This window comes from Anomalospiza imberbis, chromosome 22, assembly GCF_031753505.1.
Source record: "Anomalospiza imberbis isolate Cuckoo-Finch-1a 21T00152 chromosome 22, ASM3175350v1, whole genome shotgun sequence".
In the NCBI taxonomy this organism is placed as follows: domain Eukaryota; kingdom Metazoa; phylum Chordata; class Aves; order Passeriformes; family Viduidae; genus Anomalospiza; species Anomalospiza imberbis.
In genome coordinates, this window is record NC_089702.1 from 49,792 (window position 1) to 56,980 (window position 7,189).

Here is a 7,189-nt window from a genome sequence, read left to right on the forward strand (position 1 = left end):
CATTGCTAACAGGGAGGCATTGACATATGCAAACCAGGGCAAGGAGCTGGATTACTTTTTAAGGTGCAATGACAAACAAGGAAATTTCTAATTTATTACATTTTCTGTAAGAAAATACTCTGCTTTTACTTGCAAGATGATTTTTGATTCTGTGGGTTAGAGCATTGAGCATTTACTCATACAGCTGTGATGTCAAAGAGCAGGGCTACATCAAACAGAGGAGGAGCCCCAGGCTGTTTTCCACACCAGGTCCAGTGTTTGAATGAAGACCAGCTGAAGCCTTCTCCTTTGAGGAAACTTCCTGAGTTGTTTCTTTTCTCAGGGTTCAAGACCTACAACTACATTAAGCCATTGGATTTTTAGGTGCCCATCCCTGCTGAATTCAGAAGGATGTTGTGACTTCTAGTAACCTGCTAAAACATATTTGCAATTTTAATTTTTTTTACCTTGCATTCCAGACAGGAATTTTAAAGAGGTGCTGGTATTACTGATTAAAAATTATGTTTTCAGCAGTCTTTGTTGTTCAACAAACTCTTTCAGTCTGTGCCCCCTTTCCCTCCCTTCAAACTCTGTTTTGCCTCACAGCTTTTCCTGAATGTGACCATTACTCCAGTAAAATAAAATCATCTTCAATCCTGCAGTACATCTAAGCCACAACAATACCTACCCTGGAACATCTTCTATGAACAAGAGGGTTTTTAATTGAATCTATGAGAAGTAAAGAAAAAAAAATTAATCTAGTTATGAAACTTGCTTGAACTTACTTTTTTATTGATTCTTCTATCACCTGGTGAGTCAGGGATCACTCACTTCCTATGTCTGAGTGTAACACACTCTATGTTTGCTCTTTGCCTTGTAATTGTAAATCTGCTGCCTCCAAAGTTCCTGCTCACAATCTTCACTTTGATCTTGGCGTTAAACTATCCATTGCACAGGTATTTAATCTATTTTCCATTACAGAGATATTTTTCTTTGTCCCAATTCTGATTTTTAATGGCTATTTAGGCAAAGTAAACTTCATATTTAACTAAGTTTTATGGACAATGATTATTGGCTAAAAAGAGATTAACTCTCTGTTCCTGATGTAACACTGCTGAATTGTATTACAGAACAGGAACTCCTGTCCCTCAACAAATAAATGGGGTTGTATTTCTTTATAAGGTTGAAATAAAATGCAAATTGCATATGAAAGTAAACGTTAATAATAGTAAATTATTTATTACTGTAGCATAATAATATTCTCCAGAGTGTGAATTTGCTTTCTTTGGCCAAATCAGATATTTTTCCTTCACCTTCCAGGTCCTATTACAATCTATTGTCCATGTAGTGAAGAGTAAAATGAGAATGCATATTTTAAATAGGCATTTTCCCAGTGACTGACAGGTATTTGTTATCTTGCAGATCCGTTTACCAAGGAGCTGATGATGAAGTTGCAGATTGTGATGCTGCTGCTAAAGTGACGTTCCTCTTTCAAACATGCCAGTTACAGGAAAAACACCACATATAAATAGGATTTTAAAGGCTTGGAATGACTGGGAAATGTCAATCGAGTGGAGCAAGGCTTCAGCTCCTGTGTCTATAACACAAATCACGTTCTCAGCAAAGCTCGAACACCTGGAGTGAGTCCCTTTCCTTTCATGGATGCGCTTCCCCTTCCATGGGTTTTGGCCAAAGGAGAGCTCTTCCGGCGCTATTGGCTGGGGCTGCAGTGACATCTAGTAACTGCCTGGCTAATAACAGCTGGGACTTTCACAGGCTCTATCCCATTAGCTCCAGCAGTGAGGAATTCCAACAGTAGGACTTGCCTTTTCCACTTCCAGCATATCACCTTCCATCAGAGCACGGGGCAAAATGTTCTCAAACACGGAGACACAAAAAGTGACTTGCTCATGCTGACACATTCCTTAGAATATAAAATCGTGTTTTGAATTAAATTTTAATTAATGATCATGTCTCTTCTAAATAGACCTTCCTGTTTTGTTTTTTTTTTTTTAACACTGTCGCCCATCTAGCCACTATACCAAAAAAACTACGTCTAGTAGTTATTGAATGGACTAAATTTACTTCTTATATAATATTGGAGAGTTAACAATGCAATAGATTTGACAAACCCATTAAAAAGAAAATTGTTTTTTCACCTGTATTGTAAATAATAGCTAATCTAAGCAAGCAGGACTCTGCATGATTTTGCATGATTTGCAACCAGTGGCTTGAAAAGATTTTCCACATATTAAAACTTACCAACACTACTGTAAGGATTACAAAATTCCCATTTTAAGCAAAAAGACACTGAGGCACTGGAGTTCTTAGAAGTTTATGTGTAATGAAAAAACCTTATTTACACCTTATACTTTCTCACAGTAAGTCAAACTGTATAAATGAAGGCTACATCACAGCTTTTGATAAACAGCTTTTGAATGTTGAGGAAGCTGTTGTACCCTCAGATGGACAGCAGAACCAAGTTCAGAAGAGGTTGTGCAGGTGCCTTAGAGAGCAGAACAGCAAGATAACTGAGCAGATAATTGGCAATCAAAATAATTATTCAGTGATTGTTCTTTATCGCCAAGCTTAACAGAAAGCAATGGCTTTTCATCTTGTTAATTTCACTTAGTTTTTTTTTCTCATTGATGAAGAAAGGAATTCTAAACCACCCTTCATTCTTCATTTACAGATCATGACTCTGAGAAAAACAATTAAAACTCTCACGACCTTGGAATTCCACCAAGATGCCTTTGTATCAAGTATCCTTTTTATTTTTTTTTATACTCCTGCTTTTCTCCTACTTTAACTAAAGCCAAAACATGTGTGTTTATGTCACACAGTCCCTTTAACTTCTACTGTTGTCTTTTAAAGTCCAAACACTGACAGCTAATTACTTTCAAAGACCACAGGTCAAGGTAACTAGTAGTGAAGTCCAAGGCATTTCTGTTGATTATGTCCCAAAACTGCCTCACCTAATTGGAAACAGTTGGCTAGTAAGTTGTGTTTTTAACTAACCTCCTTTAAACTTTAAAATGACAAGCTATGGAGATGCCTGTAGTCCCCTGATGTGCATCTGGATTCACATTTAACACTGACATACTTTGCTTCTGAGGTTTCCTCTGATTAGAGTTGGAGCTTATAAAGTGATGTGATCCTGTCCACAGCTTCCAGCCAAAGGGACCAGAACATCTCTGATCAACTCATAGAGTGTTTTGTCTCAGCTAGAGTGGGATGAACTTTCAGGAAAGTTCTTGTATTTAACATTCTCTAATAACTACCATGGCCTCAACAAAGTGGGAATTTTCCTTTGTTTTATAAGGGAGAATGTAGGCAGAAGGAAAACAATTGCTCAGATCTTGACTTGAATGCTGACACACAGAGTTGAATCCGTGGAAAGCAACTAGAAAATGCAGCTGTTGTTTGGAAGTGAAGCTAGGAAAGACCCTGAAAGCTTCACTGCACTGTACAGTAAGAAGCCTGGACCATTTGCATCTTAGCAAAAGAATTGATCAGTACAAATTTGCTGTATAAATTATTTTAAGCTTATTTTTAAGGCTCAGATTTGTACATGAACTTTCTGAATTCTTGCCTGATTTACACATTTTCTCAATTGCATGAACTTGAAACATATTGCTTAATACATTATAATTCTTTTTACTCTGTGATGAGAGGGTATAATTTTGTAAATTTTAAGGGACTTATTATCCCCTATGCTGCTGGTTAACTCTGTACTGGTTATTGTCCATCACTGAAACCTGATCCATATGTGGAACTGTGCCCACTGGTGTTCACGTGTGACCTTACAAATTGAGTACTGACTGCATTAATTAGAAGGTAACAATTAAGCATGAACTAGTAATCATCCCAAGTGAGGAGCACCCAGCATACTTGATTATTCCTGAACAAAATCACTTACTAAGCAGACACCACATTCACAGAACATTGGATTCCTCCTTTATCTCACACAGATTAATACCTTCTGAGTCAGGCTTATGCCTGGCTCCTGGGAATGAGGAAACAAAGGTCTTGTGGTGACTCGTTTTGCTCAAACTGGTTGTTTTCAGAGTAGTAGTTTTTACCACAGGGTGAAATGAAAACAGCTGCCAAGTGCAATTTGATTCAAAAAGGCAGTAGCCACTGGCCACAGTCTAGACACATCCGTGGCTCTTCAAAGCCCTGACTTCTGTTGTGCTGCAGCCCCTCAGCACATTCGTGTTCCTGAACATACAACATTGAGTTGTGACCTTCACAAGCACCACTGTGTTGGATCCGAGTGGCAAAGAGCAGCTCAGCCGAGCAGGCTCCTCCACCCTCTCTACACTCTGTTAGCTACAGCTTGTAGACAAACCTGCCACATGTCTTAAGTAGAGCTGAGCGTGGATTCTGCACTGCCTGTGCTGTAGGACTCCCAAATATATTAGAGTGCTTCTCACACACTGTGGATATTGGGGCCATCTCAGTGCATGGCTACAAGTATTCAATGCAGATAATGAGTAAGGCATAAGCAGCTTAGGTCTGTTTTTACCTATCAAATTGAGGGATTTAGCCTTTGAGGGCAGGATTCTTGTGCATCTGCATCAGGTGCAATGTAGACACTGCAGCTCACCAAGCTGCCCCAGTCTCCTGTTTTTATTCAAAACAGGGAACTTTAGGTCACTGTTCACCTGACCCAATTTAGATCTGCCAGCGCCCAGTGAGTGCACCAGAGTTGACACAACGGGAGGCTCAGGCTGTGCCAACACACTTAGCTGACTGATTTATCAGATGAAGCCCAGCCTGGGCTCTGGGTGTGGTGTGCTGCCCTTACATGTGCTGTAAACTACTTCTGAAAATAAAAGGGGCATTTCCCTTCCACACCCCCACACTAGCCCATGATCCAGGGCTGATCTGTGGGCTAACAGGCAGCTCACCTGCCAGGGACTACTTTAGAATGTGCTAATTGCCTGCTTTGGAGGTGCTGCCTTCCCTCTGTCTTGACACCTTGGTATTCAGCCGGGAAATTTAAGGGTATCGAAATAACAAGGCTATTTTGTATCCTTCTCCGGATGAATCCATTCTGAACCAGATCGCATGGAATTTTCAAAAGAGTCTTTTAAAATGAGCATGCTCAGTTCAAGTTTAAAAGAGTTGATAAAGGGCAGATATTCTTCAGGCCTGTGAGAAAGGGCCTCTGGTTACTAGAAACTGACTTTTCCCCCAAAGGCCACATTTCTTTTAGATTAAAATATACATAAATAAACCACATTCTGATCATCGCTGTTTCACACCAGTAGTACAAGCTTGGTTAAGCTTCCTTTGAAGAGAAAACACAAACCTGAATTCAGGTCAGGTCACCCTGAGAGGGTTTAAGCTCCAGAAGGAAGGCGAGTCCAGTCTCCTTTTCCCTGCTGCAGTGGAGTGTCCCTCCACGTTATTTCCACTGCTGTTTGCAATTAAACAAAGCAGGCCTCCCTGAGATCCTCTCACCTCTTGGGTGAAAAACAATAGAAGAAAAAAATAATTTATTTCCTCAAAGCATCCTGAGAGTTTCTGCTCCAGGTGCCTGCCCTGTGCTCTTCACCCAATCAAAGACAAAATCAAATGGCCTCAGTAAACCCAAACAAAACGTAATTGAAATTTAAAGGCTGTGTGGGTGAGGCAACTGGGAACATGGGTTAGTGGTAGGCTTGACAGTGCTGGGGCAAGGGTTGAACTCGATGAGCTTAGAGGACTTTCCCAACCTAAACAATTCCATGATTAAGTGATTCTGTGATTATGAAATCTCATCTCTCCCAGGCAGAGTGGGCGAGCAGGGACAGTGCTGGTTCTGACCTCAGGGAAAGGAGTGGTGGGTGTGGACAGCCGCAGGCTACTGAAGGGATGGGGAAGCCCCAAAAAAGAGGTGAGGAAACAGCACCAAGTGATCAGTGCAAGTAAGGGAAGCCTGGTGTGTGGGAGCGCTCCAGCCAACACTTCAAAAAAACCAGTAGAGCAGAGACATCACATCCATGGGACATGCAACCAAAAAACACAAGGAATCAATAAAACATCCCCCTAACCTGGGCACCTTGGAACCTCCTCTGCTGTAGGCAGGTAAGTGTAATTACAGCTTTATATTCATTATTTGTTGGGGACATAGGGAAAGACAAGTTTTGCTTTTCCCAGTTAAAAGGAAGGGAAAAAATAAAAGGAAGAAAAGAAGTGGGGAAGGAAATTTTATTTCCAAGCTTCTAAAAGGATCTTACAAACCACAGAGAGTAAAAAAAAAAAAAAAAAAAAGCATATATATATATATATATATATATATATATATATTTGACAGGGTCCTGTTAAGCAATTCTTCACATTATCTAACGGTGATAGATGATACCATGTAACCATATATGCATTTCCCTGTAATCCTGATCACTGCCAACAGCTCACAAAACTCTTCTTAGACAACATTTCTCCTAGATTGTACAGATTTCTTTTCTCAAAAGCAAATGAGAAGGAAAACATACAAAGTAATCCAGAGGAAAGGAAAAAAGAAAACTCTCTTAAGCACGGTCTTCCAGGTTGCACTGGGTGAGAGCCAAGTTTAACACCTCCTGCATGGCTGTGAGAGGTCCTTCCCAGTCTCTCCATGGCACAGAATTTCCTCCAGCACCTATCACTCCCCACCATCCCACCCATAATGCCCCATGTTGCCCTGCTTCCAACCTGTGCAGGGTCTCATCTCTTCAAAGGAGCCCCGATCCTGCCCAGCTGCACCCTCAGGACTGCTCCGCCCTCACACCTACTCATTAATCCTAACCTCAATCTTTACTTTTTAGGACTTCCTAACACCTCTGCCCATCTAGAAGTAGTTAATCCTAGACCTCCACCCCCACTAGCAGCACAGCTTCCAGCTCAGTATGCTATTCCAAGCACCCCTGCAGCAGGAAATCCAGCTGCTGGGGATGAGAAGGGATTAATGCTTGGCTTTTCAGGATCTAGCTCCCATATCAGGGAAGACATGGGCTCATGGACAGAACCAACTGCTCCAAACTAGAAAGGCCCTCAGGAAATAAAGGCAGAGAAAGCTGAGAGAGAGAAATGAAGCCAGGGCAGATCTACGTGCTCCAGATTCTTCCTCACCCTGAAATGTCATGGCAGCTTTTGTAGGTTACCAAAAATTAAACAAAAACTCAGCGATACCTGGTTCCCCTATTCCACTCCCCAACAGTTTCTTAAACACTTAATGTCCAGC